At 39.0% G+C, this 13,817-nt stretch overlaps 1 protein-coding gene across 7 annotated transcripts in view; it reads right to left on the bottom strand.

Annotated features, from left to right (window-relative positions):
• The window catches only part of LOC136884042 (serine-arginine protein 55), a 190,094-nt gene that overhangs the window by 25,997 nt on the left and 150,280 nt on the right, over positions 1-13,817 (bottom strand). The window lies entirely within an intron of this gene.

Below are 13,817 nucleotides of genomic sequence, written 5' to 3'. Positions count from 1 at the left end.
GAATTTTTGGAAGATATAGTGCAACAGGCCATTGAAGGAACCAGTGAAACTGCTCGACATGTCTGTAAGTCATCTTTTAAGATCAAAATCATCACAAAAGCTAAGCAAAAGAAAAGCTGCTTATGTATACTGACACAAATGTTTGTAGTAGTAACAAAGGGGGGAGGGAAATAAATAAATCAAACTGTGTTCTTTCGTAGTGCTTGCTTGTTAGGCATAGAACACATCATGATATACTTTTCTTTCTATCTTGGAAAAGAGGAAAGACCCTTCTTTGAAGAGTTAAAAGAGAATTCCTACTACTCAATGGATGGATGCCCCCTTAATTGGCCAACCTTTTGAATGTTTTCTTCAGTTTTCAACTGCCATGAACGTAGAATATATTAAACAGCAAACAGAATTGCCTGCTATGTACCTTATCTTTCTGGAAAAAAAATAATTAATTGGACAGAGAAAACTTTACAATTACTTTTAAGTTAATTCAGTTTCACGTGTTAAAATTTGTTTTATTGACTTTATAGTTTTTGATGTTTTCCTGGCAGATTTTGTTTTGTTCCAGAATTTTACTTTAGTGATTAAGTGATTGTGTTATGAAGTAAAAAATACAGCTGTTGAAACATGAACTGGATCTAATATTTCATACCATGGCAGACAACCCAGCTGGTAAAGTCACTTTAAAAAACAAAATTTTAAAAATAAGTGCAAGGAATTATGGTATAAATTCTTTGCATGTACACTTTCCTCAGAAAAATTTTTGTTGTGCATATCCAGAGGGTTTGAATCTACATGGGAGGTGAATTATATTTTAATATACAGGGTCTTTCACAAAGAATGAACCGATTTTGAAGGCTTATTGCACCATACTCAAGCCACGCAGCGGAACGAGTAGCATATTGTTACAAAGGGCGTGGCCTCACATTTCTATTAGTAGTAAGAGTGCTCCGTGCCTTCCTCCCCTCCCCTCCCCTTCCCCGTCTCCATTCAATCTGCACACAGCAGTGAGCTCACTTAATTGCCGCGTGAGTCTAACAAGGGCAACACCTCAGCACAAAGTGTTCTGTGTTGTTGCGTTCGCATGGACCGGGTCTGTGGTCACGGTGCAACGCGAGTTCCGTAGGAGATTTAACGACGACGCGTACAGGCCCTCTCCCAAGAACATCCGAAGGTGGTTCCAACAGTTCCAGTAAGTTTGTGCAAAGGAAAAAGCCTAGGTCGACCGCAAACTGCACATTCTGTCAGCCCCTGGAAATCCACATCTCAAGGTCGCAGTCAGCGTCAGGTGAGCAGTACCAGTATCCGGTGTGTCCTGAAAAGATGCCTGCAAATGAAACCGTAGACTTCAGCTGGTTCAGACACTGAGACATGTTGACAAGGGGCAACGGATGGAATTCTGTGCTGCGATGCTGAACATGGAAAATGATGATGAAGACACCTTTTCGTACTTCATTTTTAGTGACGAAGCAACCTTCCATATCAATGGCTGTGTCAATCGTCGCAATGTTTGGATTTGGGGAACAGAACATCCACATGCTAAAATCGAGCACAAACGGAATTCTCCCAAGGTAAACGTTTTCTGTGCGGTCAGTAATGTGAGGGTTTATGGCCCATTCTTTTTCAACACCAACACTGTCACAGGACAAACCTATATCGCAATGTTACGGACCTGGCTCTTCCCTTTGTTGCAAACACACTCTCACAACTTCATCTTCCAACGAGGTGGAGCCCCGCCCCACTGGAGCTTACTAGTGTAGGCATTTCTGAATGAAACAGAGCCTCAACAGTGGATTGGTCGACACACTGCTACGGATCGTGCTCTACTCGCATGGCCTCCCAGATCCCCAGACCTCACTGTTTGCGACTTCTTCCTGTGGGGATACGTCAAGGACAAGTTTATGTTCCGCCAATACCCATTACACTGGATGATCTTCAAGAGCGGATAATACGCGTGATCAACTCAGTGGATCGTGATATGCTGCAACGCGTTTGAGATGAATTGTCCTATCGCCTTAATGTGGTCCGTGCTGTTGGTGGGGGTCATATTGAACACTTGTAGGGCTAAACTTGAACATCAGTCAAACACATGTCTCTTAGGTTTAATCTTGTACTACCGACTGTTGGAAAAAGAAAACTTGACGAAATTGGTTCATTCTTTATAAAAGACCCTGTATAATGATCAAAATTAAGCCTGATAAAATATTAAATGGGGGAAAGATATAATACCATGCACTCATTCTTTGTTTGAGCCACTATACATATTGCACTCTCATATTATTTTTCCAAATTTAAAGAATTTGTAATATTGTAAGAGTACGGTAATTAAAGAAAACGTATACAGCCTAAAATGCTCTGAAATGTGTTTAAAACATGGCAAAACACATTAAATGAAATATAGTACTATAAATTGTTAGATAGACACTTTATTTTAATACTGATGGTTTAAGCACAGGTCTGGTCCCAAACAGGCCAGTTAAAAGGGCATCTACTGTAATATGAATGTGTACCTTCTTTCTTTCTCAAAGAGGCATCATAAATGGTTAATATTTCAGCTACTTATAAACAGCTATATATGTTAGCCTACTTTAATTTTCCTCAATGTCAACTAAATTGCCACACCAGTCCAGTTACTAACAATACAATGGAAAATACAGGGTGTTTCAAAAAGGACTTTACAACTCTGACAACTCATATTTACTCATTTTACTTGCAGACATGATTTTGGTGTTATCCTGACGGACAATAGATCAAGTTTTACCTAAACAGGTTGAATATAACCTCCATCGGTCATGGGGCACAAAACCTATCTGAAGTTTTTTTTTTTTGCTAGTTGTTTTACGTCGCACCGACACAGATAGGTCTTACGGCGACGATGGGACAGGAAAGGGCTAGGAGTGGGAAGGAAGCGGCCGTGGCCTTAATTAAGGTACAGCCCCAGCATTTGCCTGGTGTGAAAATGGGAAACCACGGAAAACCATTTTCAGGGCTGCCGACAGTGGGGTTCGAACCTACTATCTCCCGAATACTGGATATTGGCCGCACTTAAGCGACTGCAGCTATCGAGCTCGGTCTATCTGAAGTTTATTTCTTGCCAAATTTGCTGCAGCATGTCAGGCGTGACTCAATAACGATGCAGATTCTACATCTGAGTTCTAGTAGAGAAGCTGGTAAGGGTGGAACAAACACTGTATCCTTGACGAATCTCCACCAAAAAAAAAAAAAAAGAGAAGCTGTGTCAGGTCCAGTGAGAATGGGGGCCATGCAATTGGCGTATCTCGGCCAATCCACTTACCTTTCATAAAGTGTACGCTGTGTTCTTGATAATCAACGTCAATCTAGGGGATTAAAAAGTTTTCCAGCACATCTAAGTACACGATTAGGCCGATAGTTTTCTTATAGAAGAAGAAAGGCCCGTAAACTTTGCTCTTGCTCAATGCACAAAACAAGTTTAATTTTTGGCTATCACGTTCACGTTCTAGGACTATTAACTTCACCACTTAAGTCAAAAGTCGAATCACCACTAAAGATAATTCAAATTAAATGTTCATCTTCTTCCAACCGATGTTACATGTCCACACAAAAGTCCTTACGAGTAATCTTATCAGTGTGTTTTAGTTGCTGTGCCATTGGAAACCTGTATGGTTTGTGATGCAACCGTTTTCTCAACACATGCTCTCAAGAAGCACCCCGTGTCGATTTTCGAGGACTATGCTCAAAGCATCATCTCACTGTCTCTACGACACTGTCAGACGTACGCAGACGATGTGAAGATTTCTTATGGCTTACCGAACATCGAGTTTCGATAAACACTTATACCACTCATAAATAGTATGCCTACTGGGAGGATCTTTACCATACTTCGCCTCTTCAAACCAAAACAAACAGCAACAGCGTTCGAGACTGGTAAAGGCAGCCATCTTTACTGCAACTGCCACTAGCGCTTGCAGTGGCGCAACTCTGTACTAATGCATCATGCGAGTCAAAACTTGATCTATTGGCAGTCAAGAAGAAAAAGAAAACCCCATGTCTGTACGTGAAATGAATAAAAAACACTGAGTTGTCGAATTTGTAAAGTCCTTTTTGAAACATGCTGTATAGTACGAAAAAAAAAGTCACTAAGTTCTACAATTCAATTTATTCTTTGAAAGTTATACTAAAAAATGAACAGAGCTATCATATATATCAAAACTACTTTGTTTCTAACAAGTAGTGGTATCCAATTTCAAGCACATGTAAACTATCCTATAACAGTAAAAGTGTGATCCACAAGTCTACGTCATAACATTCCTGACCTGATACACAAACTGATAGTATTTCTGAACATAGGTCTGACTGCAGTGTATTATGTAAGAGGAATAAGACAGAGAAGTAACTGAATATACTTCACATCACAACGCTATAATGTCCAGTCAATGCATTCATTTTTAACAGTAATGCAAGATCTACCGAGGTGATAATTTCGACCTAAGGTCGCTAATTGTGTGTTAAATCTCTGATAAACCACATCAAAGCAAGTGACTAGACTGTTTATTTGCACTTAACTGATATGATAGCCAAATGAGATTTAGAACAAACTGAAAAGGCTATCCGTTTTTAAATAAACTTAAAAACCGACTTACAGTGGCTAACATTTCAATTTCAACTTAATATACTTTGAAAAAAATGTGTATAACAAATTGACTTCCTTCCTTCTTGACCAAAGAAGGTTGCTGAAGGATTCAGAATAATACTGCAAGAAGAAATCCTAATGATAAGTAAACAGATAGGACAGTACATGGACACATACAATAAAGACTTCCTTGTGTAACATTCTAGAATGTCCATACTACACTGGAGTACAATTGGGCTTGTATATACAGGCAAGGAATCAATATTTCATTACTGAGTCATCAAGTTCATCAATTTCACCACTGTTGTACAGGCTTGATAAGAACAATAATACTCGATGTTTACGGATATATGACAAAAATGTGGGCACATTTACAAAACTGAATGTGCTGCTACATTATGGTTCAATTTTGTTTGAATAAAGAGGAAGGGGTCGTCGTTTGTTTTTATCGTTTCAACCATAGTTAGTCTATGGTTAGCCAAAACACTGTTGACAAAAAGTACAGACGTATATGGATTGTCAACGATTACATCCTGGCCAGTGCTAGAAAACTGCTGTACTAGCCTCTCCACTACATCATTTCCACTGTTACTTCATTGGGTCCGTCAGGCTTTATCTGTATATACCTCAATATTGCTTGTATAGACTGTCCTCACATGCGAAAGTGCATATGTTTTTAGTCCTTATTTGGCTAGTTTATCTCCTACATACTGAAAAAAGGAGCATCTCTCATAGGTGTCAAGCACTTTGTCTACCGCGACGCATTCACTCAAAGAGTAATATGATTTGGAGTGTTTGACAAATTCCTCAAACACCTCTCTAAAAGCTGTGAATTTATCAACTTTTGGCTGATCCTTCCAGTTCTTGAAATCCCCGAAACGTAAAGCAGTTAATAAAAACTGAAATCTTCCACGACTCACTACAGTGCAAAAAGCTCGACACCTATGCTGCCACAAGACCATAAATTTCTTATATTTGTGTAGGAGTTCTGACATCCTGCAAGGTAAAGTAGCCCTCAACTGGTATACAATTTCGTGTAACACAATTTTGTCCAACATTTCATTCGGAAAAACAAAAAACAAAAAAAACAGCAACATATGTATCAATGAGAGAAGTTACATTACATGCCAAATTCAATGGACCAGGGCACGTGTGATACGATATATCTCCTGGTTTGACTTGCAGACTTAGTGCAATGCACATTCGACTTAGATTGCATGTCCTTTCCAGTGAACCGAGGTAATGGAACGAGTTCTAGTACAGCCCTGTCCTCTAATTCATTCATATTCTCATCTTCAGTATCTGCATAAATCCTCAGTATCTGTGTGGTGATCACTCACTTCAACAAAACCATCAGTGCCATCATCATCATCATCATCTTCTTCTACACACTGTTCATCACTTATATCATCAAAGAGTCTCCTCCTACCACTAACATGTAGTCTTCATAAAGGGTCATTCCTTTTCTCTCTCTCTCTCTCTCTCCATTGCACTCAAAACACATTTAAAAAAGTCTAGCAATTTTTATACACTAACTGTCCCATGCTGTGAAATAGATAGCAATTTCACTAACACCAGTAGTCACCTGTCGTCATAAGTACCGCACACTCAAACATCCATAGCAACAGCATAGACACTAAGCTACACTGAATAGCATCGAAATGCAGAGTACGGGGGTGGGTGGCAACGACAACAACCAGCAGCAGATGTGGTGGATGGGAAAAACTCTCATACAACAAGAGACAGTTGAAAAGACCGCTGCATGACTTCCCAGGGGTTGGAAAGCATCCGGCAATAGCTACTACATGCATTCCCTCTGTTGCAAGCGGAACCAAGCATAAGAAGAGTCATGATGTGTGACATAACATTGGATGGTCGTAATGAATCGTCCATGCAACTGTGATGTAACACAGGTTTTAAGAATGTTATTTCCTCTACGCAGTCTACAAGGCACTTAAAATGATACCAATACCTCTTTCTACATCACTAAAACAGACAACCACTTCTGCATTTTCTGTTAATCTGTAAAGAATAGTTTTTTTCCTGGAGCCTATTGTATTCAATCCAACAGGCTTTATTACTCGTTTTTCTATAAATTATTAATGGAATCTAAACGTGCAATAGTATATTACACAAGTGACAATGAAGTAACTGGCTTGTGAATCAAATGCTGCTCCTACTGGTTTTGGTCATAAGATATACCCAATGGCAGAATAATCCTGCTCCTCTAAAACATAATATTGAAACTACAGCAAATCAAGGACACCAAGCATACAGGTTTAACATGGAAATATGATAGTTACTAGTATTGGTACATCAAATTAGAACTGGAGTCACTTGTTCGTTCCTTTCCAATACTGTACTTACAAATTAGCATTCACATAATCAAACATGGAGAACAGAAAAGAAATGCAGACAAATAAAAAATATAATGTAGATGGAATGTACTGGCATACTTAAATTAACTGAGGTGGAGAATACAGTAATGTACGAGCTTAGGTTGTAATGTATAGGACAGGTAATATAAAAGGAGAAATGGAGCACTACAGCTAATCAGCAACGTGATCTTGAACATACCTACATCGAGAAACTTATAGCATGAAAGGTAACATAGCAACACTTTAGGCATTGTAAAAGACATGTATATGTATTGTTTTCAGATATTTTCAGACCTATGTTCAATGGATCAGGAAGTTGTGAAGCAGACTTCTGTGTAAGACAAAAAAATTCCCCTTGTCTTTGTCTGTCAGCAGAAGCATGCTGTCGGTATCTGATTTACCTTCGAGCCCCTTGCGTGTTTACAAGTTAGGCCGGAGTGCGGCAGAGCCCTCCCTAGCCTCTCTCTCATTGGTTGGTCACATCAACAAAACCAGTCATCATCTTAAGACATCCCTCCAGGGCGAAGAGGGCAAGGCTCTTCGGAACAGAACAGCGTTAGCTTTTAGACACTTTCTTTGGACCATAATTCTACATGAGAGCAGTTCTCAATAGTGATTGACAACAATAATTCGGTTTGCTCACAGAAAGTCATCACCACCATGATTAAAATTGATTGTGCAGCCTCAGTACTTGTGGGAATATACCCAGAAATGCTCGCCTGAAGCGTATACAAAATAGTGGATAACTTTTATCAGAAAGTTAAGTTTTGGAAGGAAAACAGAAAAAGCCCACAGGTAGGGTGGGGATGTGGTGGGAAAACCTAGCTAAATAAAAAAAACCCACCTACAACACAGAACCTATTAATCTACACTGCGTTTTCAAAAGGGAGCAGCGTAACCCATTGCCGAACAAAGGAGCACGCTCAACCAAGAGTTTGTTATTAGAAGTTCACCACAACTTCATTTACTTCAACCTAGCAGTCATCCTTAAGTACCTTGCAAGATTGTAGGGAAAGTACTGTATCGGACTGATTATACAATGTTTGTCAACTGTACTGACTTTTGCAGTTGGAATTGCCACCTGCACTTAAGGTCATAAATAAATCCAATATTTTTTTGTGCTAAGAAGATTTCTTCCAAAATGTGACTTACGATCTATTGTTGCTTGGATTGGTATCATTTCGTTCATGCTTTCAGTTCTGGCCACTGTTCCAGACTTGGCAGGTCATATGGAAAGGAGAACGTCTTTATTACTTAGTCAAATAAAGGAAAAAGGAGAAGTTACAATATTTGTGTTATGTTATCAGTCCAAAGGCTGGTTGGATCTTAAAATAGAAGCATCCGAGGTTATGTGGTTACGAGAAAACGCAAAAAAATGAAGATGACACTAAGATGAGGCGTACTTGAAATTGCAGTTTAACACAAGGCAAAACATAGTATTAATGCAGATTCAACTGCAAAAAAACTGGATGGCAAAGAAATACAGTATTACACCCCCCCCCCCCTTTTACATTCAACAAGAGACCCAACGAATACTGGCGTAAACTGAGGGAAAGTGTAAATTGTGGGTAACTTACTTATCTAAAAAAACCTCTGGGAAAGGGCGTAAATATTACACAAACGAATATTATTAATTTATGAAGTATTTTCATCTTAATACTATTACAGTACTTACCTCAAATAAAGGCTGAGTGCAAATTAACTGTTGACAATACACTGCCTTTGTAATTCTATTCATCCAAGAGGAGGATACCAGTAGGTGGTTAAAAATATTGTGTAATCTGGGTTTTTCTTAGAAAGGTTATAGAATTATCAAACACACAATTTTTCTTTCTCTGTTAATAATAAGTTCTTTTAATTTCTTGGGGAGGCTCTTCAGAATAGTCATGTATTTTGCGTACATTTGTCGACTTGCCCATGTGTTATCGCGAAGTGTGTGCTGTCCAGTTTGATCATCACTCAAAGCATTATAGATTGCAATTCCATTTTCTACTTTTTCCCACCTCAAACAGCAGAAGCAAATGGTTGCTAGCATAGGGAATCTAAGAGGGGGACAACAAAAAATGTTGTAGATGACAGGAAAATGTAAAATGCAGGAACATAAAAGCAGGGTAATACTGAAGTTAATTTTATAAGTTCTCAAAACGAGGATATTCCTGAACTGTAGACAGCCGGTGGCTGAAGAGATGCTAGTTGTAATCCTACCACCTGCATAATATGCTCATTCTATTTCAAATACGAGGATTTTGGGGAGGAAAAAAAAAACAACCCACACCCTTCCGCAATGGCCAATTTGCAAGCAGTCAAGTGTACAACAGATTGCAAAAAATGCTTGGGTGTTTCAGAGCGTACCTGGAGTATGAAATTGGAGGAAAGAAGAAGAAAAGTTTAAGAATGCCGGCACATCAAGAAAAGCATTCCGAGATTGACCGACATGAAAACTGAACACAATCATAAGGCTTAAAACACCTGGTATGGACGAACTTCCATTGAAATCTTTCGAGCCCCTGTTTTGCGAGTTATCACCATCAACTGGATTGCTAACCTTCATAGGGAGACGGCTCGTTACCAAATTTGTACAAGAGGAAAAAACCCAGGGTTACTCAATGGATCACAGTTATTAAAATGAAGGTAATGGAAGTGGCGTGCGAGTTTCAAAGTCTTCTATAACTGAATTTAAGGGAAGTCCGGGGTGATGAAAACATATGATGTGCCCTCTGGGACTTGTTTACGATGCAGGACAAAAAATATGAAGGGACCAGCAACGTCGAGTCCAACATCCTAAATTTTTGACTTAGTCTTCATAATTGCAGTTGTTGACAAGTAGACTCAATATTACATAAAATAAATTTCATTGCAAAGTCCGTATTGTCGTACGTATACTTTAAGGAACAATCTAGAACAGCCTCAATATTTTAACTGACGTATTCGGCAACCCGCTTTATTTCAATATGTTATTCTGTCCTTGTCTTTTTTGTGCCTTTTCTTGAATATTTTACGGCTAATGATGTCTACAAGTTAGACGAAACATGTCCCGTCATATTTTAAATAATGTTGTTTAAATAATTAGACAAACTTTTGGTATTGCAAAGGTGGAATATTGACTTAACCTTAAAGTAGACTCAGTGCGAGGTAAAGGTAGTGGGGAGAAAGACAGACAGGAGCGGTTGCCTTATTTTAATGCCAGGTGCTTCTCTAGACCTGAGCATCAACTTAGGAATCTTTAAGCGGGAGGGGGGTAAATGTTTGAGGAGTTAAACTGTGAAACGTAGTTTGATGGTGCCAGGTGTGAATGGAGACAGGAAGATCAATGTTAGGTGTTTAGTAGGTACTTGCTGTGGCCGCATACTCATTTGGCTTGAGTGTTGGTAGTTACATCAATATAGAAAATTGGGCACAGTCTGCACTGAAGCGGTTGATGACTTTGGATTAACAGGAATTGTAACGATCTTGTATGAGCAAGACTTATTGGCAATGATGCTGCTAAAAGTGGTGCTTGATGTTAAAAGGAAGTCTTACAGCAACTGTATTCACAGGCAAAACAGTCAGAAGGGTATGAAGACTTGTGTTGTTCACTGAGAGCGAGGAAGTTTTTGGGGTTAGGTGAATGCCTCAATGTGACTGTGGGGCTTTGCGGAAAATGATGACAAATGTAGGGTAAGGATGTAAGAAGACTGAATGCTTGTTTCAAAAAGCAATCTATTTTGTGTAGATCAGGATGATACTGGTTATGAAGGGTACGGGGTTGGGTTGCTTAGGACGTCCAGGGACAGAGTTCATGGCTTGGGATAACTGGCAGTCAACCATGTGGGTGGGGAAACCGCAGGCGCTCAGGCTGTCGTTGTAGAAGACAGGCATTAGGGGTTAAAAAATCCATTTGCACCAGTCGACAAGGCTGAATGGTAGACATCGTTTTGTGTGATGCGCACGATATAGATCTTTTGTGTGTATGCTATCCTACACTGAAAGTTACTGCTCACTGTCCGTTTCCTAAATGTATATATATTTTGCTCCTACTAACCTTCTTACTCGAGCATTCATGTACGCTAGAGGCATGATTTTTTCACATTAACGATAAACACAACAACAAAATATTTTGAAGAGATTTTGCGATATCTTTACGAATCATACGTTTCTGGTTAAGAAAATATGGCTACTATATTCACGAATTAAAGCGATAAGGCCATTTTAAAGTGAAATTCAATCATTTCGCGATAAGCGCGACATTACAGCAAAATCTGTATGAAAAGGAAGAGCGAACAAAGATTCATCAACAGGAAAGAAATATGTAATCATTAATGTTCTGGAAAATCTAAGACATGGCATCAAAGAAAAGGGTCGGCCCCAGGCTTCTTGCCAAACGAAATGTTTGGAATGTTGTTCTTGTGGTGGCTGGTAATCCCCCCCAGCCTGTTTCCTCATGGCATTGTGCAATCCTGGAATCCCTAATGACGTCTACCAGCAGCACAAATGACTGGTGTATTTCGGCTTCGTGGTCAGGTAATTTTTTTCTTGCTGTTGGTTTAACGTCGCACCGACACAGATAGGTCTTATGGTGATGACTGGATAGGAAAGGGCTAGGGGTGGGAAGAAAGCGGCTGTGGCCATAATTAAGCTACAGCCCCAGCATTTGCCTGGTGTGAAAATGGGAAACCACGGAAAACCATATCCAGCGCTGCCGACAGTGGGATTCGAACCCACTATCTTGCGGATGCAAGCTCACAGCTGCGTGCTCCTAACCGCATAGCCGACTCGACCGGTGGTAACATTAAGAAATTGATCACAGACAGTAGCGAAGATGGGTCGCTTGACAAGTGATACGGTGCTCAGCAGAGCTAAACAGTTTGCGAGTGAAAGTTTATACGTATCGGAAAGCAATATTTTAATGTGTTAATTTTGTAATGTTCGTATCGAGTGGGAGAAAAAAAGATGCTGTGTCAAAACATTGTTTTACAAATAAGGAACACATTCAGAACGTGAATTTTGCACTCCAACAGTGAAACGGCGGGAACAATAGAACTCTCATTAGTAGAGCCCGGATTTACATGCAAATGCATGTTTTTAAATAAGCTAGTTACACTCCTCAAACTTTGCAGATATTCGTTTTATGGCCTAACCATTCCAAATAACCGTTCTTTTTCTGTGCATGTTTGCATGTTTTGGCCTTTTTAGGAAAAAATTCATGCATAAGGCATATTTTGAAAATTTTGGATTTAATAGCGAATATCTGGACGTTTAATATTGCATAACATGACTTTTCTTCTGACTTTAGAACAAATATAATGTTAGCTTGCAGGCTAGTGCATTTTATGAATGTTGGTGTGCAGCATTCGGGACACTTTTTCCACATTATACAGTATGTCTATTACTGAGAAATGCAGAGAATGTATTCCTCGCATACTATGTCCTACAGCCAAAGTTAGTACATACGGTAGAGGTCGTATAAAGCAATTAAACACTCTCTTAACTATTGCTTGAGTAAACATTGATGTAAGCTGGAAGTCCCCACGTCAATCTCTGTACTTTTTAGAGGCCTTAAATTGCGTATTACTCATTGACGTATATGTTAGATGAATAAAACAAAACTCGTATCACACCTCTCTGACGCGCGTAACTGAGATAGCAGCTTAAAACCTTGGTTTTGCACTGAACACTCTTCAGTTGTTATTTTGGAATTTCCTACCCAGAACTCTCACTCGTTACATGTCTTTGTAATCGCAGCACACAATCTTTACCAGTTATTGAGGGCAATCAAAAGTATCTGCAATCATCGCACGGAGAAGTAGCTGCGGCAGCTAGAGATAGGTCGAACAAGATGATCCTTTCAAATCCTGACTTTGAATTCGTCAAACTTATATAAGAAGCATTGTGGTGAAAATGCAAAAGACGTACAATTTGACTTCACTTTGTCCCAAATGTCTTCATTTAAGCATGCACCTGTCACTTCTTGTGACGTAGAAAGTTCATTTTCTGTGTGTAAGAATGTGCTGACAGATAAATGGGTGAGCTTAAATCAACACAATTTGGAGAAATTACGCTAGTAGTTGTACAGTGTTTCAAAAGGAATTGAATTTTGATGGTGCATATTTTCCAGTTTAATTCGCATGTTTTACCATATGATAGTGCATGAATGCATGCATATTTTGAGATTTGATAGTGCAAGAAAATCTGGGCTCTACTCATTAGATATGCGAAAGAAAGCTAAGAGTGAAAAGTAGAATTTATTCACGAAACAACACGGATGCCAACATCCCACCGGAGAAGGTAGACGACCCTGCAGTCCGGAAATGGCTTCAAAAGTATGTACCAGATATTTACAGCCTTATCAATTAAACCTCAACGATCAGTGTCAGTAAGAATAGGTTTTCTAAGACATCTTTCTGATAAAGATTTTTCTTTTTTTCTATTGGATAGGATCTGGAGACATTCCACAGTCAACCAACTAAGGAAACAATGATTAATTTTAGAATTTCATTAAAGCGAAACGGCAATGTATATTCCGCAAAATAACGTTAAAATTAGTATCCTTCTCGCAAAATCGTTCAAAAATTAATGTGAAAAAATCATGCCTCTAATGTACGCAAACCAAAGATGATTTCCAGTGGAACCTCAATTCTCCGTTTTTGGAGGGGCCATGGAAAAAACGTACAACACGGGAAAGCTGAAAATCTAGGAATGAATGAACCACCAATAATTTGGCTAAACACCACAAAAAAAAAAAAAAAAAATAAAAAAAAAAAAAATAAAAAATAAAAAAATAAATAAAAATACATATACTTATAATTTTACAAACAGCCCTAAACCAAACCAAACTACAGCCCCAATGTACCTTCAGC

The sequence above is a fragment of the Anabrus simplex genome, chromosome 12 (assembly GCF_040414725.1).
Source record: "Anabrus simplex isolate iqAnaSimp1 chromosome 12, ASM4041472v1, whole genome shotgun sequence".
In the NCBI taxonomy this organism is placed as follows: domain Eukaryota; kingdom Metazoa; phylum Arthropoda; class Insecta; order Orthoptera; family Tettigoniidae; genus Anabrus; species Anabrus simplex.
This window is presented reverse-complemented; position numbering and strand designations above follow the sequence as displayed.